The sequence below is a fragment of the Humulus lupulus genome, chromosome 9, assembly GCF_963169125.1.
Source record: "Humulus lupulus chromosome 9, drHumLupu1.1, whole genome shotgun sequence".
NCBI lineage: Eukaryota > Viridiplantae > Streptophyta > Magnoliopsida > Rosales > Cannabaceae > Humulus > Humulus lupulus.
This window is the reverse complement of record NC_084801.1, coordinates 121,767,797-121,795,699: the sequence shown is the minus strand read 5'-3', so window position 1 is coordinate 121,795,699 and position 27,903 is coordinate 121,767,797. Positions and strand designations below refer to the sequence as shown.

Here is a 27,903-nt window from a genome sequence, read left to right as displayed (position 1 = left end):
TCAGGTCCTTGAATAACCTGGGTGCGTCCGCCCTTTGAGTTATGTCATATCATTAGTAACTCATTTGTTGCGTTGCATTCAACACGCTAGCAACCTTTTCTTTTCATTCATCAAACAAACACATGTAATCCAGTTCACATTAAAATATAGAAAATGCATGTCGCATAACACTTGTCATAGCATATCAAGATAAAATTTTACTTTTCCATATCACTTGGCTTATCATCAAAACATAGCATCTTCATTTTCATAGCACATTATTTCTTGTAACAGACAAGTCTTACCATTTCATAGCATAAACATAGAAAATTTTATCTAACTTCCTTACCTCAGGTTCAAGCAAAGAAAAATGAGAAAACATCACAACGAGCCTATAATCATAACCAAACGTTCGTCTCTTAGAATCACGTAAGAATACTCCAGCCCATCATACATACCCCACATGTGCATGGGTCATGCACACGTGGCACAAGTTGCAATACAATTGCAATCATGCAATAATTTCACATAACATCACAAAAGAATAATGTTAATTCTACCTATTAATCCTTCATGGTTACAACATAAAAATCATATGTTTGGATAATAGGCGTATTTTCAAACGTAAAAATACATTTGCATGTAACATGCATACGTTGGAGCATTCTTAAATTTAATGTTTTAAAACGATAATTTCTACATGTTTATTTCTTGCCTCTTCAAAAAGAATTCTGCAAGCATACTTTATTTACCATTTAATTATTTCTTTAACCACAAAATTGTTATACAAAACTTTAATAAAACATATTTACTCTATAAGATAATTCATTTAGCCTTTTCTAATTTCTCATGAAATAATAATTCCATTTATTATTTAAATAGCATTTAAAAGGTTGTGACAAAATTTGTAGATACTTAATAACTAAATAAATTTATTGTTTTCTTTTAGAAAAATGATTCTACATATCTAAAAAAAATTGCATATTTAAAGAGGTGAAATTACATAAATACAGTATGGAAATATTACATTTTCATATTAAAATTTAAGACTTAATTCATTGGAGTGTATGACTAACTTATCATGATTTAAAAGACATGTTCTTTTAATAACTAAAAGTTTCAGCAAACTAATAATTTGTTTAAAATCACAAAATGAATTTTAACCATAAGCTTTTCACATTTAAAAAAATCTGCATCTAAATATTAGTGTGAGAATACATATTTATATTTTAAAAATATCACACTTATCATATACATAGCTTTAAATTTTAATTTATTTGATGTACTTGTTTTACTTCTTTCATTTAAAAGACTTTTCTTACTATTAACCAAAAATTCCAGCAACTATGTTATTTAATTAAAATTACACACTTGGATTAAAACTATATTTTCTTTCATAAAAATATTTAAAAATCTGCACGTATTTAATTTGATAAAAATACCATTAACACTACTTTGAGGCATCATATGTGCATTCTAAAATCATTTATTTACCATTACCATCCCAAGATAATAAAAATCAGCAAGCATAAATAAAAGAAAAACCACTTTTAAACATGTTTTAAATATAACACCTAACATGTTCCTATCATTTCAAGAACCTAACCTTTTACACACAAAATCAAATTAACATTTTTAAAGGAACTTATACCCATTTAAAATCCAAAAAAAAAAACAACCTAACATGTTTCTTAAATCACAAGTGGCAATCAAACCAAAAATAAAAATAAAAAATGAATCAGGCATGCTATAAACATTCCCCCTAGGCCGAAACTCTCATAGCATGTTTCCAAAACTCAAGAAAATGCTAGCTTATTTCTAAGACCGCAAGTTTCATCATGACATACAAACCAAATATGAATCCATCATGCAAAAAGGATCCCTAGTTTACCAAAAGCATAAGCACAACACATATGAGACCCTAGCATGCCTTGATCTACAATACATAAAATCATACAGCCACTTCCATAAGCATGTTTATCAACCATAAGACTCAACACCAAGAGTCCCAAAACATGCATTAGGTCGGCCATACACCATCCAAAATCCTCTTATCATGATCTTGTCTCCTTTCATCAACAACCATCAAAATATACAAGAGCAAAAATACAACCAAACCACAACCAGGCTAGCAATTTCATATAAATCAATAAATAAATAAAAACAACATAGACTAGAATCAACATCACAACAATATCAAAAGCAAGATTCACTACCTCCTTGATAGAAATCAACCCCACAAAGTTGGTTGTCCCTTTTTTGCACCTATGATTTTTGAATCCCACAAGAACAAGAGAAGAGAAAATCTTTACTTAATTTTGAGAAGAAGGAGAACTACTTTTTAAAGAATCAAAACACAATGAACCTACGACCCTTGAGCCTAGCTTTCTTCCTTCTTCTTCTTCCTCGATCCCTCTCTCTTTCTCTCTTTCTTTCTTCTTTTCTCTCCTTCTCTCTCTCTCTCTCTCTCTCTCTCTCTCTCTCTCTCTCTCTCTCTCTCTCTCTCTCTCTCTCTCTCTTCATAGCCATCAATCACCAAGAGCAAATAAGCTCTTTTCTTTCTTTCGTTTATTTTATTTATCTTAAGGAAATATACACTAGCCTAATGTGAATGGGAAAGTTTCCCAGATCTAATATTTTTCTTTATTTTGTTTTATTTTATTTTTATTAAATAAAGGAATTAAAAATAAATTAAAAGATGACAACCTCCTCTTTCCCAATTTGTCTAGTATCATCAAATCAAACCATTTAAATCCAAAACAAATAGGAAACGAATACCATTCCTTTCCCACTCTCTTCCACATGCCAACCCCTTATTTCCCTTCCTATTTATTTTCTTTTTAATTAATTATTTACTTTTTTTAATAAATAAAATAAAAAGAAATTATGTGTAGAAGGTACTATTGCATGCTCACAATGCAACCATGCACATGCACACACCCAATTGCTCAAGTGCATCACTACTTACCATGCACCTTGGTGCATACTACCAAAACTCATTTACTTGCATAATTAAAACAAACAATAAAGGAATTTCGTCGCGAAATTCTTTCTTACCAAATAACTCAGGATATGTTTCTCTCATGTCTTCCTCCTGCTCCCATGCTGCTTCTCTTTATGTACTATTCTTCCACATGACCTTACATAAGGGAATCCTTTTGGATCTCAGTTATTTGATTCCCCTTTCGATGACACACTCTGGTTGTTCATCGTAACTCAGGTCATGCTTCAGCTGTAATGGCTTATAACTCAGAACATGAGAGGGATCCGACATGTACTTATGCAACATCGAGATGTGAAAGACGCTATGCATTTTGGCTAGTGCTGGGGGCAGTGCTAAGCGGTACGCAACTTGCCCAACTCTGTCAAAATCTCAAATGGACCTACAAATATCGTACTTAGTTTCCCTTTCTTCCCAAAATGCATAACACCCTCAATTGGAGAGACTCTCAATGTGTAGCTCTTTTGCCTACTTTGAGCGGTAAGCATCCTTTGGAAAATTTTCTTGATCGCCTCGCTGGCTTCCCTAACTGCCTCGGGGCCTAATATTTGCTTCTCTCCAACCTCATCCTAGTGCAAGGAAGATCTACACTTCCGCCCATAAAGCATCTCATAGGGAGTCATCCCAATAGTAGATTGATAGCTATTGTTATAGGAAAACTCCATCAGCACTACAACAAAACCTCCTTTCAATAACACATCATTATAATACTATTTAAAAAGTATTATAGTATATTAGTAAAGTCATACGCGGCAAGTGAAAAAAAAAAGTGCCAAATATGCCTAAGTCTTTTCTACAGTAGACTCCCATTTTCATCTCTTCTCTGTCTCATTTTCCTTCTCACTTTCTCTTCCTGCTATACCCATTTCCCGTCCCCTAGATGGAAAACAAGTAAAGACTCAAGCTTATTTGGTAAAGACTCAACCTTATCACCACCTCCTCCTCCTCCTCTCTCAGACCGAACCACCTCCTCTCTCGGACCGACCTCCTACTGGAGCCTTGACAAAGAAAAAAAAATGGAGCCAGCTTAAATCTCAAGATATATGGTAAAGTATGCTTCTCTATAATTTTTTATTTGAAATTTTGACTATATTTTTCTTGAGAATCACTGCATTCACGAGCCATGTTTTCTGAATATATATATATATATCTATAAAAATATAATCTTTGACATTTCCCTCACTACTCTCCCTCATCTCATTCCCTAAATCTCTCGTGACAAGCTTATTAACAAGCTTATTTTCAGTATGATGCTGTTAGGTTGAGGAGAACATTTGCAAGTTTGCAAAGAAGGGTCTTTTTCCATCTCAGATCAGTGTGATTCTTCATGACTCTCACGGTATTGCTTAGGTGAAGAGTGTTACTGGAAGCAAGATCTTGCATATTCTCAAGGCCCACGGTAATCATTCTTAGTGTTTTGTTTTATGAGCTCAAGAGTAGAACCTTATTTTCAGTCAATGTTGAGCCTTATCTTCGGTCATTGTCGACCCATTTCATTGCTTTTTTTGTTGGAAGAAATTTAGGTCTAGTTAACTGTATGATAAATATTTGAATGAGCCAAGGGAATAATTAATTTTTATGATTTTTCATTTGTTTTATGAAGATGCAGAAAATGGTGGTACGAGACTAGACAGTGGAAGACACTATTTATTATTAATTTTTAAATAGACTTTTAATGACTAATGAATGATTCAACTGTTTTTGACTGAATGAAGCTTTGTACGAGGATGCAGCCAAGAAACAGCTTCAAGAATTTGTTTCAGCTCTATGTGGTTGTGAATTAATTGCCCAAGCCTACTCTTCACTTGGTGCCATTTTGGAAAATGTTGAATCTAGGCAGCTTCGTCATTTGCTAAGTTCTGGTGTGTATTTGATATATATATATTAAAATCTTGTTTTAAAGTATGATCTAGTGTAACCATTTTATCTTTTATAGGTTAATAAGTCCATTATCTAAAGAGGATAAGGAGATTGAGTCTAGCTTAGCAAAATACCTCAAAGAACAGCACAAATTACTTGAAGACACATCAGTAAGAAATTTTTAAACTTGATTTTTGATCTCTTAGAAGTTAGTAGGTTAGTTGAGAAAACCATGGCGATTTGAGTAGATCTGCTTGGTATACATGGCCAACCATACAGAAAAATGAAATGTTGAAAGCATTTGACTGTGTTAATTTTGTAATTTATTGTATTGTGGAGACTGTTAATTTAATTTTATTACTTTGTAAATCTGAAAGTTCTTTCATTTTTTCAGAATATTGTGGGTTCACATTCACGAAGCATTTATGGAAAATCTCTCTATCAAAATGAAACAAAATGGAAATTTTGGAAAAGGTTAATCTTTCTTCTTTCTCTCATTCCTTTTAGACTTCTTATTGATTTTGGTTTTGACCCACTTTCATTATACGTTATTACATTTAATAGGGGTGTGCTGACATTGCTTAAATAAAGTCTTCATCATTTTCAAATCTCATTTTTCTAGTCTAATAATCTATTTTTCTAGGTTTCCCAGCTTAAATTTTGTTTCATGTACTGCTTGTATTATGATTTGGTAGATAAAGTCCTTATTTGTCACTGTTATGGAACCACTTACTTCATGCCTATGGAAGTATATGTGTGCTTTATGTGTTTTTTTTTATCAGAAGCTAAAATGACTGCTACAAAGGGGATACCTCCCAAAAACTATGAGCCTAGAACAATTGGCATCTAGTTATATATATATATATATTTATAAAAGAAAATAATTGAGCATGTTTGAAAATTGCATTGATAATCTTATGTGTAAAATAAATATCACATCAGAAAAGTTATTGAAAAAAACAAGAAAAAGTGGGGGTTTCTAGTTTGAAATGAGAAATGAGGCATTGTTTTAGAATGTGTGCTCTTACTTGTTTGAGACTTTGAAGTGGTGGAAGATGATAGTAACACTTCTTTCCATATATCCTTCTATGTTTTTCGCTAACAACCTTTCTAGTTTAGCTTTTAATAAATAGGAACCTGTATTATTCATAAGGAGAAGCTTTTTGTTGTCCCTTGACAGGTTCATGTAAATTTTGGTAACTATATTTTTGGTATTTGATCTCTTTTTAAGTAGTTCTTTAATAAAAAGGTCATTCTGAAACCTCCAGATATCTACAAATTATAGGATTTGTGCTATGAAAAAGGTTCTCATTCAAACTAGCTATTGCTGCTAATGTTCCATTAAAATAAACCAGATTTTTTTTTTTGGTAGGTGCATATTTATGTATATTTCTTGTTTAGATGCTATGGATTGCTTGTTTCTTTAATAAATGAAAGTCTTTTGTTCTCATATGTATCTATATATGTATTTTTTATAAAAGTGGTAGAATAATGGCAAGCCATCTACATGTTTTCTGCATTATATTCATATTGAATTCAAGCACATTTCTTACAACATATGCAAATATAACTTTTTTTTAGTACGGTACCATCAACTTTAATTTATATAAATAGGTTTCTTATAACATTTGCATGAACACATACAAATATGTGCCAGGTTTTTAACTTATCAATTATTTTTATACTATAATTTCCAGCTTTACTTTTGCTCATAAATTATCTTTTGCCAACAATGCATCCATTTACATGAATTTAGTATTGTCCCCATATGTATTCCATTTTGTTTTTCTGAGTTTTTGTTTGTTTCTTTTTCTGTGTCTGTCTGGTGGAATATGTACGGTTTTGCATAGCAGAAAAAAAACAGAAGATTTCAAAGATAAAAAGTGTGTTTGATGATGCTGATAATTTGGTGCAGTTTCTTTAGCTTCATTCTCTTATTTACCTTTATGTTTGGAAGATTTAGTTACAGTGCTTAGAAGTCTAAGCCTAGAGGAAGCTTTCTAGCAAATGTTCTTTGACTATAAATATCGGCAAACATGATAGTTTAACTTATGTCATAGCATACCAGCATGAATCATAATTCACCATCAAGTAAACCAGTGAAACTACGTGTTTATCTTTGAAACCAGAAGATAAACATGTTTAGCATAGTATTCTAAATGTAAACAGATAGAGAAAGTTGGAAAGAAATCATATATGCGAAAGGAAATCTCACTTTTGGCAGAAAGTAGCGTGACATGTCTCCCATTGGTAAAAACTGCCCTACTGGAAGATGGTCACTTGAGGCATTTCCTAACCGTTTTATGTCCAAGATGATTATATTTTCTCATAGTTCATTGAGAGTGAAATTAAGCTTGATATGGTCACATGTGGTAGATTGCATGGCTTGAAGTTATCTTTAACTTAAAAATGTTGGAAAATCAATTATTCTTTTCACTCCATTCAAGTATTAAAAATACAAGAAAATTAGTAAAAAGACAGTGGACACTATAGTAATTGCTTTGGCATCATTTGTCATTGCATTTGGATTATGCATTATATAGTGTGTATTTTAAGCCAAGTTATTTCCTATCTAAAGTACAGTAAACTCTGGTTTGTTGTTGCACTACCAAAATTGAACAACACACACAAACACCTTGTGATCACAGCAAGAAACCAGAAAAGAAAGTAAGAAAGAACACACACCATTACAGAACTCAACCTTGCAAGAATGAATATCACATCTTAGCTTTTTTTCTCTGTTTTCACTCTTCTTCTCTTGAGTTTTTTTTCTTCCTCACAATACCCAACTAGCTTTATAAGACAGCTAGAACATTTATACAATGTGTAGGATATAACTACCATAACTAACTTTATAAGCCAGCTTTCTAACAACACTAGAAAGATATGTTTACTCTAATTATTCCACACAGTGGCTTTCTTAAATAGAAATTATTTTATGTATTCTGATACAAGTGAATGAGCGAAGGGAATAATTAATTTTTATGGTTTTTCATTTGTTTAATTTTATTATACTTTATCTGATATAAGAACAGAGAAGCTGTCCATGAAAAATGTTTGGGTGCATGTGATACTCTTACCAATATGTTTGGTCTTTAATCTATATGAGAGTTTGCTTAATGTTTGGGACTGTAGAATGCCCTATTTTTTGTGTGTAAATTATAGTATTCTCTATTATATATACTTAGGCAAGCAAGGCAGCATTTTTGTGAGACACTGAGAAATGAAGTTGGTTCAATCATTGGCATAACAATTGTCACACTTGGGCTCATTGGGACCAAAATCTCATGTGAACAGGTAGTAATTTATCAATTATATATGTATATGGATTTATATTCAATATATTTTTTGTGATGCATGAGTTTGTAACTTAATTTGTACTTAAATTGTAATTATGATTGGTCTGTGAAATCTGGTTGAACAGGACATAAATTTGGGGTGACTTGTCCTAGAAGAGTCAGTCGAGGGTTGTGCTAAGGCCATAGTGAGTCGAGGAGAGTCTTACTTGACAGAGCCGAGGTGGCTCTGGTGGCTGTTTCTGACACAGATGATATGTCCTGAGGTGATGGAGTGGTGCAACTGTTTTATCTCAGCTTATTTAATTTAGCAAAAGTCTTCAATAATTGAGTCAGCAATTGGAGAGAGAGACCAAGAAGCTTCCCTCCATTTAGAAGTAGTAAGTACTTTTGTTGATGTACTTTTGGGGGCAAAAAACAAGTGTTGATGAATTGTTCCTGAGTTCCATTATCAACTTTACCAGTTTATTTTGAGTTTTTATTTGGGAATTTACCAGTTTATGTTTAAAGATCATATTTTGATTGCTATTTTGAACTGTTCTTGAGACAAGATACTTTGATTGATTTTTTGCTCTGAAATATACTGGTATAAATGTTGGGAAGGCCAAGTTTCATTAAAATGTCATTCTTTCCTTACCAAAAATACTGTGACAAGCTAGGGTGAGATGGGGGGCCAATTTTTTCGAATGGTGGCACTACAGAAGAAATGCATGTCTGTTAAAAAAAAATCATTTGGGGTTGTAATAAGATAGTTTTATTTTTGAAAAATAATTTGACTTAAAAGAAGAGAAAGCTGAATGGAGAATAAAAGAACATCAACCATCCAAGAGTGAAAACATATACAAGTTAAGCTAAAAATCAAGTTAGATTTTAGATCTCAAAAAATGCTAAGTAATTAGCTATTAAATGTTGTATGGTTATTGTCAATCATAAATGATAAACAAGTAATTACTAGTCAGGGTTAAGCAAGTTTGGACTAGTTAAAACAGATGACATGTATAACAAGAGCCAATCACAACACAAGACTTCTGTAGGTGCTAAAAGATCATCACACTATCATGCATGTCTTTTGCCAATTATTAAAATTAGTTTCCTTTTCAGTTTTTCAATAGCTCTCCTGTAAATATTTGTCTTTGTATGGTTTAGATTAATAAGACAGATTATATTCATTCATATTTCTCATTTTTAGCTACGCTTGATGAATTTATGTCTCATTTACTTTGCCTTGAAAGAATATCACTTCTAAGTTCTTTTTTTTACTGCTTATATTCTGTTGGTTATTTCTCATTTTCACTCATTAGCTACGCTTGATGAACTCATTTTCCCTGCTGGTCATTTCTCATTTACTTTGCCTAGATTTTGGTTATCACTTCTAAATTTTAGTTTAGCCTTTACCCTTTCAATTTCTCTCTGTAATTTCAGCCAGAGTATATACTGAATATACTAAGTCATACTTAAAATGCCTTTAAAGTAAATGTGTGTATATATTTTATCCCCAAATTTTAAGATCGAATTAGATAAATTTTGGATTTCAAAGGCTGTTTTAATATCTATTGACAAATTTTAATTTTGTATTAATCTTTTAAGTATTGATTATATTCTTTAGGTTGGGGATCGAATTGGCAAGGAGCATTGCAAAGTTAATTTGCAAGAGGTACGGAATTTGTTCTTTTAACTCTTATTATTAATAACTTAAAAATGTTAGAGGAGTTTGAATATCTTAAATATTCATTCATAGAGAAGTAGGTTCTGAGATTAAAATTGTGTGCTGCGGTGATAACGGAAGGTTGAAAACTTGTGTGTATTAGAGAAGTAGGTTCTGGAAAATTTGTTTGTGTGTTGCGGTGATATAAGGAAGAAAACTTATTGTCTGTTGTTTGAATTTTTTGACTTGGTATTGATAGATGGTTAGGTAAGATTTTATATGTATAGGTTAGGTTTTTCATTATATGTATAGATTAAAATTTTCATTTAGTCATATTGTTTTCATTATTTCTATATGTACAGATTATATTTAATTGCCATAACCCAAGCTAAAATCTTGTCTTTGATCCAAACCCAATTAGCTAGTGGCTACCATTTTAGAATCTGATTTTCAAATTAAAAACAACACTAGAATCTCTAGAACTAGAGACTATTAAATCGTACTTTTAAGGTGCCATTGTTTTGGTGCGATTGGGCGAATATTCGAATGGGTGTTAAGAAGTCAGAGTTCTATACGCTTGTAAATTATAATATAAGACAAGCTCAATCCATTAGGGATCCATTTGTATTAGCTTCACAAGTGAAAAAAGCTTTTTATGCAAGGGTGAATGAGTCAAGTAATTGGTATATAACTTTAAAGGATTCAAATAGAGGGTGTTTTGGACTTGAATCCAATGAAGAAAATTGAGTTTCCTGTTGTCTCTTATGTACTTTGAATGAAACAAATCTGCTTACACTTTTTGTATGTAATTTTGGTGTATTATTACTCTTTTGTTGAATGAAACAAATCTGGTTTTATTACTCTCTATGGTGCACTTTATGATTTTATTTTAATTTGAATGAAATAATTCTGGTTTTATGGTTTTGGTGTATGTTTATTACTCTTTGGTGATCCGCATTTCTGATTTATATACTATGTTATCTTTCTTTTTATATTGCAACAATTTCAACTTGAAAAATGAGTACATTACGAAGATCTCCAAAAAAACACCTTCGTCTAGGTGCTTTATGCAATCTTGTGGCCAAAAAGCGAAAAGCATCATTGAAGACTCAAGCTGATTGTGATGATATGTTGCTTGGAATCCCTATTTTAAAGAAAAAGAGTGCTCTTCGTAGGTTTTCTGCACATGTTAGAGTTGTAATTGACTCACCACCTGCTCTTAGTACTAGAGCAACAACTCGTCGTATGGTCTATAATGCAGAGCTAGATCCAAATGATGATGTGGAAGACATGGAGATGTCACTTGGAAGTTCAAAAACTAGACGATCTCTTAATTATGAAGTAGATAAAGTAGTTGATAGTGTTTGTGAAAAGGGAGTAAGGGAGGAACATGAAGAGATAGCTGATGAGGAAAGGGTTGGTGTAGAATTTGAAGAAGGGGTTATTGCACAATGTGAAGAAGTGGCTGATGCAGAATGTGAAGAAGTGGTTGAGATAGAACTTGAACAACCTCTTAGAAAATCTGTTAGATTACAAAAAACAACTGATGAGGCAAATCAAACTGAGATTGAAGAAATACCTCAAGATGTAGATGCAAATGTAATGAACTTAGCCAAGAAGACAAGGGGAAAAACTCTATTGGAAAATCTTACCAAGAGGAACAATGACTTAAGGATAATAAATTGGAATGAAAAAGGGCAACCAGTTGGTACTAACTCAATGCAATTTTCTTCTTTTGTGGGCGCTCTTGTGCGAGAGGTTGTTCCTTACACTATTTCAGATTGGAGGAAAGTTTCACCAATTATGAGAGATGTTCTTTGGGCATCTATTTAGGTAGAATTACAAGTTTTATGAGTGTATTTTTTTATATATATTCAGCTCTACACTTAAACATATAATATGTTATTCTATATTCTATTGTAGGCACAATATGACTTACATGATGATTGGCAAAAAAAGATGTGCTTTGAAATGATGGCAGAGCTATGGAGAGCTGGGAAATCTAGACCTGTAAAGGATATTATCAATGCAAAAAATGAGAGTGAATGCCTATCCTTAAAGCCGGATTGCATAAAAAGTGATGTAGAATGGAGAGCATTTGTTGCCAAGAAAATTAGTAAAGAACATTTGGTAAGAAATATGATGTAAGAAGTGATGTTGCTGCCTCTTTTATCTCTGTTGGTGTTAGATTAAATATAGTTATGCCTCTTTTACTTATTTATTAAATATGATATAAGGGCCAAATACCAAGAGAGAAGAAAGAAAGTTGTTCCACACACCTTAAGTCGAAGAGGATATGCTTGAACAATCGATGATATGGTAATAATTAAGTTTTATACTGTTTGTATTTTTGCTTCCATTATTGTAGTCTCTATTTTATAATCTCTATTGATGTATTGTGTAGAAGAAAGAAAATGAGGATGTTAAAATATCTAGAATCGATGCTTTTCGGAGAGCCCATACCAAGAAGAATGGTGAACCTGTAAACCCAACGGCATCTGATATTTTTGTGAGTATTAGTCATTTAATTTTTGTGAATTTTTACTTATTTTCCATATTGCATACATTAGTTATACTAATTTATATGCAGGGTTCATTGAATGAGATTCTCCTTGAAGACCCAAAATCTGGAACTACAGACAATGCTGATGAGGATGCCTTGACAAAATTGTTTGGTAACCCAAAATCTGGTCGTTTAATCGGACAAGGAAGAGGCGTAACAAGGTCAAAGCTAACTGTTGTTAATATGTGTAATAGCAAGATCTTCAAGTTAGAAGAAGAGCAACATAATATGAAGCTCAAAATGACTGAAATGATGAATCTACTTAAAGAACACTTGGTGGTATTTCTATCTTGCACTTATAAACCTTAGTTTTCTTTTCTTCCAATGAAACTTATCTTGGTTTTATATTTAGGTTGGTGGTAAAGTGACACCAAGCGAAGGACAGTCTCGCAATGTACCGCAGTCAAACAATATTCAGTCCCCTAAGGTAAATTATAAAAGTTGTTATTGTTTTAAATTTTCATTTTAGAAGAACAATTACAGAAACTAATATATTGTCTTTAAAATAATTTTGGTAGAGTATTGCACTAGAAAAAAGACATAACTTTACAGAAGGGAAGAATGCTTACTACTTGCTTGACTGGGCAGATGTTGTTGCTGAAGGTCGTTGGGATTCTAGTGATCCAAAGATAACTGTACATGGAAAGCCTCTTGGACCAGACTTTATGCGAGTATGGGTTGATGTTGCTATTGTACCAGAATCTTACTTATTTCGTCCTAATCATGCGATGCTTACAATACAAGAAGCAGTTCGTTCCATAGTTGCATGGCCTTCTAAAAAAGTTATTCCAAGAGGTACATTTTCATACTCAAAAAATAACTAATGTCTTATAATTTAGTGTTTGGTTTCTTTGTTTGCTTTGGTGTAGTTGTGAATCCATTATTTTGTATGTGGTGTCCTTTCTTGGATATAATTTCCATAGCATTTTTCTTGAAGTAATTTGTGATGCTAGATAATAACAATAAAATATTTCTTTGTTTATTTTGTAGAAGGGACAAGCGAAGTAGAAAAGGATACTTAAGACTCCTTGAAAGTAGTAACTTTGTTTATTTCTTTGTGTTGAAAGTAGTATCTTTTAGACTCCTTGAATACTTCAAGAATATTTTGTTGCTGATGACAGTGTTGAATGTTTTAAACTAAATTGTGGATTGTTAATTCAATGTTGAGTGTTCTTACTTTTTGTTATTTGAAAATCAAGTTCATTTGATGATGCTAGTATATATTAGAAAGCTAATTTTAATCATATAAAAAAATTAAAATATAATAGAATAAATTAGTGTTATGTAAATAAAATATATAATGAGAATTTAAACATATCTAAATATAACAATAATACAAAAATTGAGTTATAATATCTATTACAATAACACTTTTTATGCAAAGAATTATGTTATGTAAACTTCATTATATAACACAAATAATGTGTTATACTAAAGTGTAGTATAACACAAAAAATGTTATACTAAAGTGTAGTATAACACAAATTTATAAGTATTGAAATGTGTTATATAATCGACTATAAATAACATAATTAAACACTTATCTATATATTAAAATAACACAGAAAGTATGTTATCGTTGACAGTATAATAATACATTTGTATAACACTAATAAAGTGTTATGTAAAGTACCCTGACCTACGATAACATAGTTGGTCTTAACACATCAGAAAGTGTTATGGTATGTTTTGATAACACATTTTCGGTGTTATTAAAAGCATTTTTTCTTGTAGTGCAGGGAAAGATATCTACTCCAGGATTCTTAAAAGTCCAATGCACAGCATCTCAACATGTCTTCTAGAATCTGGATAGTCCTTTCAAACTGCCCATCGGTCTAGGATGAAAAGCGATACTAAACTTTAACCTTTTACACATATCTTTCTGTAATCCCTTCCAAAAGTTCGATGTGAATACTGACTCTCGATCATAAATAATTGACTTTGGAACCCTGTTATGCCTCACTATCTCGCTCACGAACAACTTTGCATACTAATCCGCTGAGTAGGTGGTCTTAACCAGCGAGAAATGGGTGGACTTAGTGAGCCTATCAACTATAACCCAAGCAGAACCATGTTGTTTTGTGGTCCTAGGTAACCCTACTACAAAATTCATTGATATGTCTTCCCACTTCCATTCTGGAACATAAAGTGGGTGAAATAACCCTGCTGGCCTTTGATGTTCTACTTTGACTTGCTGACATGACAGACACCTGGCAACAAACTCAGCAACGTCTTTCTTCATTCTAGGCCACCAATACAACGACTTAAGGTCTTGGTACATCTTTGTCGACACTGGATGTAAGGCATAGGGTGTTGTATGTGCCTCCTTCATAATACTTTCCTTAATCGCATCATTGTTAGGCACATAGATCCTTTCCTTTTATCACAGCCACCAACCGTTAAACATAGTGAAGTCGTCGCTACCATTTTTCTATACCAAAGCCTCTTGCTTCACAAGGGCTATATCCACTTTCTGCCCTTCTCTAATCTGTTCCAATAGAGAGGACAGTAGAGTGAGGTTCTCTAGGCCTCCTATTATGAACTCAATAACGGCGTTTATAATCTCTTTCTGTAGAGGTGTCTCTATCGTGCTCAGAGCTGAGACACTCCCTTGTCCTCGTCTACTCAATGCATCGGCCACCACATTGGCCTTGCTTGGGTGGTACAAAATTTAGCAATCATAGTCCTTTACTAATTCTAACAACCTCTGTTGCCTCATATTCAACTCTTTCTGAATGAAGAAGTACTTTCAACTTTTGTGATCGGTGTAAATTTCACACTTATCCCCATATAGGTGATGTCTCCATATTTTCAGTGCGAACACCAGTGTGGCTAACTCAAGATCATGGGTGGGATACCGTTGCTCATAGTCCTTGAGCTCCCTTGAAGCATAGGCTACCACCTTTCCATTATGCATCAACATGCAACCTAATCCATTCTTTGTCGCGTCACAATACACCACAAACTTTCCACCCTCTGTGGGAGCACAAAGGATAGGTGCAGAGATCAACTTATCCTTCATAGTCTGAAAGCTTTCTTCATACTTCTCCGTCCATGTGAACTTTGGTGCTTGTGGGTTAAGTTGGTCAAGGGTGTAGCAATCTTTGAAAATCCCTCAACAAACTTTTGGTAATAACCCGCTAACCCTAAGAAGCTTTTGACCAACCAAAATTCACACTTAGAGAACTTAGCATATAGTTTATGCTCTCGTAGTCTAATTAACATCAACCTCAGATGCTCCTCATGTTATTCCTTAGTTTTTGAGTGAAAAGGATGTCAACTATAAACACTACTACAAAATTATCCAAGTAGTCCTTAAATACTCTGTTCATCATGTCCATGAATGTCGCTGGGGCATTAGTGAGTCCAAAAGACATCACTAGAAACTCATAATGCCTGTAGCGAGTTCTAAAAGTTGTCTTAGGAATATCTCCTTCCTTTACCTTCAGCTGATGGTACCCGGATCACAGATCAATCTTTGAGAACACTGATGCCCCTTGCAGTTGATCAAAAAGGTCATCTATCCTAGGCAAAGGATATTTTTTCTTAATTGTGACCTTATTGAGTTCTCAGTAATAGATGCACATTCTCATGCTTCCATCTTTCTTTTTCACAAACAAGACTAGTGCCCCCCATGGCAAATGACTAGGTCGTATGAACCCCATATCCAACAGTCCTGTAACTGGGTCTTGAGTTCCTTCAACTCTATAGGTGCCATTCAGTAGGATTCTTTAGATATTGGCACAGTTTCTAGTGCAAGTTTGATCACGAATTCTATTTCTCTATCCAGGGGTAATCTTAGTAAATCTTCGGGAAATACTTCCAGAAATTCACATACAATGTGGACATTTTTTGGTTTCAACTCCGTCTCCTTAAATTATCCACCACACTTGCCAGAGATGTCGAACATCCATGTTGCATCATGTTCCGAGCTGCCAGTGTCAATATAATGGGCATACGAAATCATGCCACTTCTCCCTTAAAAGAAAAGAGTTCTCCTTCTTCCTGTATGAATTCTTCAGTCTTTTGCCGACAATCTATCGATACTCCATATTTGGCTAACCAATCCATGCCAAGTATAGCATCATAGTCTGGTATGTCTAACTCTATGAGGTCTATTGGGCACTCTCCGCCCTTAACTATTATAGAAGATGACTGTAACCACCTTGTTGATGACATAACATGGTACTAAAACTATGCTCAAACAGTGTACAAGGCAATCCCAATTTATCAATTACATTCATAGCAACTTAAGAATGAGTCGCTCTGGAATCAATAAGGACTCTACATATCATGCCAGAAATAGGGAGCTGACGTGTGACCATGGTGTTACTGTTGGCTACTTCCATTTGGGTCAATGCATAAACCCTTGCTGGCATTAGGTTGTTGTTACTGCCCTACCATGCTTTCCATTGTGGGCAATCCTTCTTCAGATGGCCTGTCTAACCGCACTTGTAACACTTGCTGGTGTCGCCCTGACATTCTCCCAAGTGTGTCGCGAGCATTTAGAGCAGCTGGGGTGCTCAACTTTGTTGTTCTGATGATTTTTGCAGTTACGATCATTGTTGTGACTGTTACTGTTTGTTGTGGTGGTTATGATTGTTGTGATTATTGCTATTTGTGGCCGGGGGTCTAGGCCTCTTGTCATTGCCACTATTCTGTTATTCATGGGCCTTCTTCTTATTGCCCTCATGGAAGCCCTTGTTTCTGTTGGCCTCCCTTCTTGCAGCATTGTCCCTCCATATACGGTCCCCTAAGTACTCCGCTTCAAGTGCCTAATCCAAAACCTCAGCATAACTAACCACCTCAACACTGGTCATCTTGACATCTCTAGCAATCATCGACTTAAGTCCCCTCATAAACCTTTGGACCTGCATGGCTTCGGTGTTAGTTTTTTATCATGTGATTGATAGTGCAGGGGAAGGATGGGATAATATTTCAATGCAATAATAACAATTATTAAAGCATAAGAACGAATCACTCTAGGAACCATAACTAGAATGGGATCTTTCTCATGCGCATGAATCTTAATAAAATAGAAACTTACAAATACATTTTCTAGATGTAGAACACATGTAGCTCAAATAGCGTCTTAGCCTCCTAACCCACCAACTTCCATACTATGGCTCGCACAAAGATAAGGAGACAGGTGGATGTCTATGCTCTTTGGTAGGATACACAAGAGCACACTTTTGAATCTCAACACATGAGACATTTTTCTTCTCACAATACTGAGAGAACAAAGTTCTCTATTTTTCTCTCTTGGCAAAATATAACGTTAAATGCATCTGATATCTCATCTCTTTTCTTGTTGTTATATTCTATTAATATAACAATAGAAATAAGACTTAGCCCTAATCTCATTGGGCCTCTGCGTGGGCCACAATCCATTTGGACTGTGGTTGACACCAACTACAGGGCTATGGGTCCTGTGGTATTTTATCTCTATAAAATGTTATTTGTTGGGCCTTTATCATATTATTTTATGTATTATAAAATTATACCACAAAATTAAATATGATTAAATTAATTTTCAATAAAAAATAATTTCACAAAATTATTAATATAATTTTATTTGCCATTAAATATTATTTCATAAATAATATTTTAAATATTATTTCACAAATAATATTAGTTTGTGAGATTAAAAATAATACTTTATTATTTTTAATTATTTTTTTAATACCAAAATCCTTTGTGTTATTGAGCTAGTACGGGGACAGTATGGACCCGTAGGTCTAAGCTCCAATAATTTAATTAATTTCACTAACTCTTAGTTCCATTAATTAATTTATTAACTATTAATTATTCCACTAGAAATTAAAAGTTGAACTCTCAAAACTACAATCTTATATTATTAGAAGCTATAACTATAAAATTGTCCATTGATTTAGTCATTGCATGAGTTATGACCCTCTGCTAGTTGTTCATAATTAAAGCTAGGCCTTAATGTCCATGAACCTCTCTAGTTATGCCTTTATCAATTAGTTCCATTGATCCTCTAATAAACATTATTCTATAAATTTAATTATAGAATGAAATTTGTGTTCTCTAACAAAAATTGAGCGCTCAATGTTCAAGCCCTGAATCAACCCTAAAAGGAACAACGAATCTACTTTCATAAAAGTAAGGAGTAGATTCCATATCTGTGAAGTATGTTCCCAGCCACTTGTAGCTCTATGACTCCAAGATATCAGGAATTCGGTCGTAGGAATATTGAACCTTACCCGATAAGTCAAAAGTCATAAAAGCACAAATAGGAGTTCATTACTCACTTTAGGATTGAGGTCAAGTCTCAAACAACCATCGATTGATGAATGTTGAACTTCTATATTTTAACGAAGAACATCAGAAGTTCTTTCTTTCATCGTGTCCAAGTTCAATACAATCTATATTGTATACGGTACCTCTATCTCTTTGTGTCGTTACACTTAACAGTCTGGATAAACTGTTCTATCTTAAACAGAAGATAGACTGTACTCATAATCTTTATTAAATAAAGCTCCCATTTCATTTAGCGATTATGGACAATTTTTATATTATTATCTTGAATTAAATCATCTTGTATATATATCATTATACATACACTTAAGTCAAGACTACGTCAATAATATTGGATCTTCATGATAAATGGCATGTATAATTAAATACAAATATGAGTGCAAAATATTAACTTCATTTAATTAAATTTAATGGTTCATATAGAAATATGCTTTAAGGGCACAAATTCCAACATTCGGTTGGTACTATTTCAGGTAAAAACCTAGCCAACCTCTCAAACATATGTGCGTAGTCGATAACGGAAAGGTTCCCTTGAACCAAGGTCACAGACTCATCCACTCCAGTTGCCAATACAACTGCACTGTAATACTTCTTGCCAAAAGCTTGGACAAGGTCTGCCCAGGTCATAGTGTTCACGTCATGAGTCTGCTTCACCACATCCCACCATATTATTGCATCTAACTTGAGTAGGTGAGCTGCGCATGAAACCCTTTGATGATCGTTCAGCTCCATGTGGTCAAAGATAGCTTCTACTGACTTCAACCAATTTTCTGCTATCACAGGGTCAACTTTCCCTTAAAAACCAGGTGGGGCTTGCTTTCTAAAAGGCTCGTAAACTGGCTCAAATCCATAAACCATAGGCAGTGGTGGTACTAGAGGCTTAGGTTGTGCCATCATTACCTGGGGCACTTGGGGTACTTGTTTGGCTTGAGCCAAATCCTTATTCGTCTAGCTCAACTGTTCCCTCAACCTCGCTATTTCTACAGCCAAATCCACAGTTAGTGCAGCTGAAGCTGCTGGTTAGGCTGGTGGCATTCTCAAATGAGGGATTTATGCAGTGTTAGGACTCGTAGAGGCACCTCTTCCTCAGCCTCTCCCTCTTCTCATGCCTTATCTTCCTCTTGTTGACATTTTTAAATTCTAAGACACCAAAAGAAAGTCATAAGAGAGGATAAATCGCATAATGGTTTGGTTACTTATATTAATTCATGAAAGTTGTCATACATTCCCATATCCACACCATTTAGAGTTTGCAAAAGAGAAAATATTAAACCATAATATCAAAGTTTTCTCAAAATTACCCCATAAATGCAAACATCCAACAAAGTGAATAAATAAAACCATAAAAGAATCCATAAGTTCTTAAGGTTTTTTTTTTTTTTAAATTCCCGTTTTATTCGTTAACATTTATGGAAGAAAAATTGAGACGGACTCTATTCCTCGATCATTGGCTTGTCCCTTGAGTTGTAATCGAAGACGTCTTCCAGAATGTGGAAGTAGTCAGGAGCGCTAGCCAATGTTCTCATCCTGACGCTCACTTTTGGTATGACGTGCATTACTTCTTGATGCACCATCTCCCCTTTGAAGTCATGCACCGTCTCAAATCGTTCCTCCATCTCCCCTTCATCCTTCTTTACCATGACCGCCTCCAAACGACTAAAATCGTAATTGTCTACGTGGTCGTAAATAGTGTATTTGAACGTGTCGAAGTCCAAATCATCTTGGACGACATCGTGCCATGCCATGGTCAACTGAAGGAGAGCCTTGGGATATATAGACAGTGATTCCCTCAGCACCCAGTATTTCTCAATGGGCCAAAGAAACGTCCCTCTTTTGTTAGTCAATCCTTGGATACGATCACAAACTACCGCTGTCATTTTCAGTACAGCTATCCACCAATTGTCGTAATCCTCGTTGAGTTGTACCTTAGGTATAGTGCGAATCTCTTTCAGTAACTATTTCTTAGTGGTTCTAATGATAGGAGGCATCTTTCTAAACTGCAATTACAAAACTACAAAATTTAAAAGCAGGAAAAATAGATAACATTTAAAGCAAGTACTTATGACACAGTGATGTGAGATTTTCCTGTCTTTAGCATGTATGGGGAGGGTCCTTGAAAACATGAACGACCGTCTCTAATACCATTTGTAAAACACCATAATCTATTACTTTATAAAAACGTCACTTAGCTCATAGATAATAGAAAAATACCACTTAAAGGATAAACTATGCTGGGCCTTCATAAAACATGAAAGTTTGGGCCCAATAGTTAAAAATAAAAACAAAGTATTCTTATGCAATGTTAGAAAAATAAAATAAGCGTTTAAGTCCCGCTGATGTAATTAAAACTAAAAATTCATAACATAGTTTCATTAAATGTCATCGCTCATATTTATCGTTTGTTCGTTCATAGGAAACCCCCATAACATACATACACATACGTCGGAACTCCCCACATCACAGCACGTGCCAGAGAAAAATCTTATTGTTTACCTGAAAAGGGAAAGTAAGGGGGTGAGCTAAAAGCCCAGTAAGGCAGTACATAACATGTATAATAAAACAAGGCAGTACATAACATCATCATACTCATATTTCATAATCATGAACAATGTCATAGTTATACATCATAAACATACTATTTGTGATCATGGCACCTCTGTTGTCCATGTCACATCTTGAGGTAACCAGTATAACATGGGCTGGTAAAATCTCCTCTATGATGTAAACAGGATCTCAGGTTCTTAAATAACCTCGACATGTCCGCCCTTTCAGTTACGTCATATCCTTAGTAACTCTTTTAATGTGTTGCGTTCAGCACGCTAGCAACCTTTTATTTTCATTCATCATACAAACATATATGTAATCCAGTTCACATCAAAACATATAAAATACATGTTGCATCACACTTGTCATAACATATCAAGATAGAATTTTACTTTTCCATATAACTTGGCTTATTATTAAAACATAGCATTTTCATTTCCATAGCACATTATTTCTTGTAACATACAAGTCTCACAATTTCATAGCATAAACATATAAAATTCTATCTAACTTCCTTACCTCAGGTCTGAGAAAAGCAAAATGAGAAAACGTCACAACGAGCCTATAATCATAACCAAATGTGCGTCTCTCATAATCACATAGCCCATGCACACGTGACACAAGTTGCACTACAATTGCAATCATACAATAATTTCACATAAAATCACAAAATAATAATGCTAGTTCTACCTATTAATCCTTCATGGTTACAATATAAAAATCACATGTTTGGATAATAGGCGTATTTTTTAACGTAAAAATACATTTGCATGTAACATGCATACGTGGGAGCGTTCTTAAAATTTAGCGTTTTAAAATGATAATTTCTACATGTTTATTTCTTGCCTCTTCAAAAAAATTCAGGAAACATACTTTATTTACCATTTAATTATTTCTTTAACCACAAAATTGTTATACAAAACCTTAATACAACATAATTACTTTATAAGATAATTGATTTAGCATTTTCTAATTTCTCATGAAATAATAATTTCATTTATTATTTAAATAGCATTTAAAAGGTTGTGACAAAATTTGTAGTTACTTAGAATAATAAATAAATTTCTTGTTCTCTTTTAGAAAAATGATTTTACTAATCTAAAAACAAAACTGCATATTTAAAGAGGTGAAATTACATAAATAAAGTGTGGAAATATTAAATTATCATATATAAAATTTAAGACTTAATTCATTGGAGTGTATGGCTAACTTATCATGATTTAAAAGATATTTTCTTTTAATAACTCAAAATTTCATAAAATTAATAATTTGTTTAAAATCACAAAATGAATTTAAACCATAATCTTCTCACATTTAAAAAAAACTGCATCAAAATATAAGTGTGAGAGTACATATTTACATTTTGAAAATATCACATTAATCATATACATAGCTTTAAGGTTTAATTTATTTGATGCACTTGTTTTACTTATCTCATTTAAAAGATTTTTCTTACTATTAACCAAAAATTTCAGCAACTAATTTATTTAATGTTTCAAATCTTTAATGTTTCAAAAACTCAAGAAAATCCTAGCATATTTCTAAGACCACAAGTTCCATCATGACATACAAACCAAATATGAATCCATCATGCAAAAAGGATCCCTAGGTTACCAAAAGCATAAGCACAACACATACGAGACCATAGCATGCCTTGATCTACAATACATGAAATCATACAGCCACTTCCATAAGCATGTTATCATGTTTGTCAACCAAAAGACTCAACACCAAGAGTCCCAAAACATGAATTAGGCCGACCATACACCATCCAAAATCCTCATATCATGATCATGTCTCCTTTCATCAACAACCATCAAAATATACAAGAACCAAAATACAACCAAACCACAACAAGCCTAGCAATTTCATATAAAAAAATAAATAAATAAACAATATAGACTAGAATCAACATCACAACAATATTAAAAGCTAGATTCACTACCTCCTGGATAGAAATCAACACCACAAAGTTGGTTGTCCCTTTTTGGCACCTAGGATTTTGAATCCCACAAGAACAAGAGAAGAGAAAATCATTACTTAATTTTGAGAAGTAGGGGAACTACTTTTTAAAGAATCAAAACACAATGAAAATCAATCATTACTTACGACCCTTGAGCCTAGCTTTCTTTCTTCTTCTTCGTCCTTGATCCCTCTCTCTTTCTCTCTTTCTTTCTTCTTTTCTCTCCTTCTCTCTCTAGCTTCACACACAGTCTATCTCTCTCTCTCTCTTCCTAGCCGTCAATCACCAAGAGCAAATAAACTCTTTTCTTTCTTTCCTTTAATACACTAGCCTAATGTGAATGGGAAAGTTTCCCAAACCTAATATTTTTCTTTATTTTGTTTTATTTTATTTTTATTAAATAAAGGAATTAAAAATAAATTAAAAGATGACAACCTCCTCTTTCCCAATTTGTCTAGTATCATCAAATTAATCCATTTAAATCCAAAAAAATAGGAAAAGAATACCATTCCTTTCCCACTCTCTTCCACACTAATTTCCCAGACAACTTTAATCCATGACAAGACAGAATGTCTGAAATTTGTCTCATGGAGGTGATAGAACTCCAATAGTATCTATCTTAAAGAAAGAACTCTTCGAGGCTGGAGCAGAAGGAACTTTGGGTTGCAGTTTGACTGGTTGGTAGGTTTGATGTACCTCCATGAATTCGAAGGAGAGCTCGCCTAGGGGAAATGATATTGTGACTCTACACTTGGGATCTAGGGGGATTGGACAAACCTCGGGATCTGGTTCAAGAGACATGGCAAATCGTAGTCTCCCTTCTTTCCCCTCTTCGACCTCGTCAATCTAACATCACAAGTGGGCTCATTTGTCTTTCCGTTTGAGGTTCTCTTCGTGCTCCCGAATCAACCGTTGGTTTCGAGTAAATGGAGACTCAACTCGAGGAGATGGTGGGTGGTAAGGGATCGCAAGCTCGGGCCCCCACCAATTCTCTAAAGACTGCATCATCTAACAAGAAAGAAAAGGGTGAGGGCCCATTACTTAGAAAAAATAGGAAGAAAAAATCTTCATAACTCGAGCACCGAGAGTGGATCCACACGAGAGTGGGACGATTACGTCCAACTTGAGATATTCTGAATTTCTAGGAAGAAATGTGCATCGGATTTCATCAGTTTCGTGTAGCGTAAGTCACAATGCTGCGTAACATACAGAAAACATATAACTGAGCCATCGAGTTATATGTGGGGTCATGATCCCCGTGTGGCCTCCATGGCCTAGAGAATACTCACCTCCCGTACCAAAGGGGTACACTCCGCTAAAACACGATGACTTTACTTAATTGGCGGCTAACCCCACTGTACGGCTATATGGGATCCACCCTCACAAGGTTTCCCTTATAACTGAGCCATTGAGTTATATGTGGGGTCATCATCCCCGTGTGGCCTCCGCGGCCCAGAGAATACTCACCTCCCGTATTCCTTACGCTACACAAAACCTATATCCTATTACCCAATGATTTAGAAAAGAAGCCATCTTCACCAATTTACCCATTTTTTGCCCAAACAGATCTCTACCCATCAAAATTATGCACCCTATGAATAAAAAGAATTCTACATACCATGAGCATTTCAACCAGAAATTTTTTATTTTCATGCTTAGAAACTGAGAGAACCGTATATATAAAAAAAAAAAAAAGGAAATAAGCAAGGTTCGAAGAACTTACACAAAGTTGATCTTGGGAATGAAGAGACAGTGGATTGAAATATCAGAAGTAGGAATGAGGCAATGGAAGCAATCAAACCAGGGGTGCTTTTCTTTTTTGTCTTGGAAAACATGCAAGGGCTTAAGAAGGTCTAGTTCGTTTTTCTCCTCTAACTGAAAGGTAGAAGTAAAAAAGGAAGAAGGTGAATGAGGGGTTTAAATAAGTGAAAAGGTGGCATTCGAAGGAGAATCTGGACCTTTGATTCGAGTTAAAACGCGACCAATTGGTCTCGTTTAATCTTGTGAACTGGCGACAAAAATGAGGAAGGGGAAAAGATGTATGGAGAAAGGAAGTACTCAATTACTCTTAGCATCCATCCTTGTGTTGACACGTGCCCACACTCGAGTGTGGTAAGTGGGCACGTTTTCCGAAAGTGAAGTTCAAAAGTTTCCTTCTCATAGGATTCGAACCAACACTTTTGAGGGGGCAAAATTTTACACCCAAATTTCGAGAATAAATAAACATCCTCGAAATGTAAGCTCATAAAGTGTAAGCTCGGAATTAAAAATTGTTAGCATTATACTTCTATAAATTGTCACAAAAGTTCCAGAGCTACGTCATCAGTGCTCGATAATGAGTTGCAGGCTCGAAGCCAGCAAGGGTCTTCCCCAAAAGATGAGTTCGAAAGACCAATCAAACAAGGAGGTAGAGACAACTGGAACAATGAGCTCGAAGCTATGTGTGATCTCGAAGACGCGTTTGATTAATACACAAAGATGTTATTAGGAAATCCCTATAATCAGGGATTTAGTCCAAACCGTGTTATCAACCCTATTGTTTAGGGATATTTATTCACAATAAATGCTAACAATTGTGTTTATACTACGGGATTTGTTGTCCCGATTTAGACCTGATATGTATCTTATAATATCCCTAAGATTAAAGGAGAATTATAGTAAATCGACCTATAAATAGTCTGGGAATAGTCATTTGTAAAGACACACCATTTTGTACTGAGAAAACCTCTATAAAATTTCTCTTAAGAAGCTTGAGCACTAGTCTCAATAAAAGTGACTTGAGGATATAGGCAGATTTTAAACTCCTGACAACGTAAAAATTCATTGTTCTTATTTTCTTACTAAATTATGTATTTTTTTAATTGCTCTTATATTTAGTTAACGAAAAATTTTGTCAACAATATTTTTTTAATCATAAATTTTTAAGAGAATAAAAAAAAGTTAAAAAAATGAGAAAGTATAAAGAATGCTTTGGAGCAATTTTAGAGTGTCACATCATCTCATTGATGCTATACTTTATATAAATATATATTATTTTTTAATCAGAAAATAAAAATAGGTTATCATAACTATATATATAGATATTTAGAATATAAATATCTCTCATTTCAATTAATAAATTAATTTAATTAAAATTATATATGAATTAGATATATTTTTTTTAATCATAAATTTTTAAAACAAGAATAAAAAAAAAAAAAAAATGAGAGAATAGAAAGAATTTTTTGGAGAAATTTTAGAGTGTCACATCATCTCCTTGGTCCTCTCCTTTATATAAATATATAGATTTATTTTTTTAATCATAAAATAAAAATACGTTATCGTAACTATATTTATAGATATTGTAGAGCACCAATTTTTTTTATTTTTATTGTGTGCATTATTTTTTTTATCATTGACTGTTAAGTGTTAGAATTTTATTTTTATTGTTTGAATTGTTTGGTAGAAATTATGTGAGTTAAAATTTGTTAATTGTTTTATTTAGTGGTTTTATTTGGTGAACTTGTTTGATATTTGGTTGTGTGCATTAGGGTGCATGAGTAGTAGAGATAGTCTTGAGCACTTATGTGTGTGCATGTGCATGGTATGCATGGTGATCATGCATTAGTTTCCATGCATAGTAAATTTTATTCTTCATTTATTTTATTTTATTAATTAAGAAAAATGAAAAATGGGAGGAATAAAGAGGGAATGTTCTAGAAGGCCTGTGTTCACACTAGTGAGAAATGGGAAACAAATGATAAGAAGAGAGTTGCCTTTTCTTTTTGAGTTCCCGTAACTTTGGACCCAGCCTTAGTAAGATATTCATAACTTGCACTATAGATGTTTGATTTAGGCAAACTTGATACTGTTAGAAATATAATTAAATTAACTACAACTTTTTAGAAATCGTATTTTTCCCAATTCATGGTGTAACCGAGTCAAAAATGAGTCTCAAGTTACAGGATGTTTGGGTTACAAAAAACCCACTTCGAATTTTCATTCTTCTTTTTCCCTTAACCTAGCTATCACCTATAAATAGCTCCTTAAGTCTCTTCCTATCAGTTTTGAAACCTTAGCCGCCCATCTAAAGAAAGAAGGGAAGAGAGAGAGAGAGAGAGCTTGAGAAAGAAAGAAAGGAAGAGGGAAAGAACAGAGGGCTTCGAAATCCCTAAGGTAAGCTTTCACATTCATAGTTTTCTTCTTCTTCTCCTCCTTCTTCTTGATTCTAAGTATTCGGGATGCAATGGTGGTGATAGGTTTAATTTTACAAGTACTTAGAGAGGGTGTTGGATAGATAATCGATCCACACATAAAAGGGTAAGATTTTCTTTTGATTTCTTATGTTTGCTTGATGGAAATTAGGTTTTGGGTTGGTCTAATGGTTTGGTGATCATACAAGGGTGTTAGAGCTAGCAATCAAAAGGAGAGACCTTTAGGTTTTGGCACTTTGGTGTACTCAAGGTGAGGAAGGACCTTAATTATGCATTATATTGATCTTGGGTTCACCTATGTAAATGTTGTATTAGATGCGTTAGGGTTCTTGTTTGAATTGAGTTTTGTTTGTTTTGATGTTTTGGTCCTTGTTTGTGATTTTGAATATTGGTTGATGTTTGACAAGAAATAGTATGTTTAAATCTTTAGCTTTGAAGAGTTGTTGTTTAAGTTTAGAGGTTGTTTATTGTTATTAGATTTATCTTGATAATAGAAACATGATAATATTGGTTTTGAGATTGTATCTTTTAGGGTTTCAAAACCCTTGTGAGAATTATGATCATATTTGAAAGATTA

At 33.7% G+C, this 27,903-nt stretch overlaps 1 long non-coding RNA gene across 1 annotated transcript; it reads left to right on the top strand.

Annotated features, from left to right (window-relative positions):
- Nucleotides 1–12,547: 12,547 nt before the first annotated feature.
- On the top strand, nt 12,548–12,909 carry LOC133801158 (uncharacterized). The gene is made up of 3 exons (XR_009876759.1): nt 12,548–12,620; nt 12,697–12,771; nt 12,863–12,909. It is a non-coding gene; the product is annotated as an uncharacterized LOC133801158 (long non-coding RNA).
- The last annotated feature ends 14,994 nt before the right edge of the window (nt 12,910–27,903 follow it).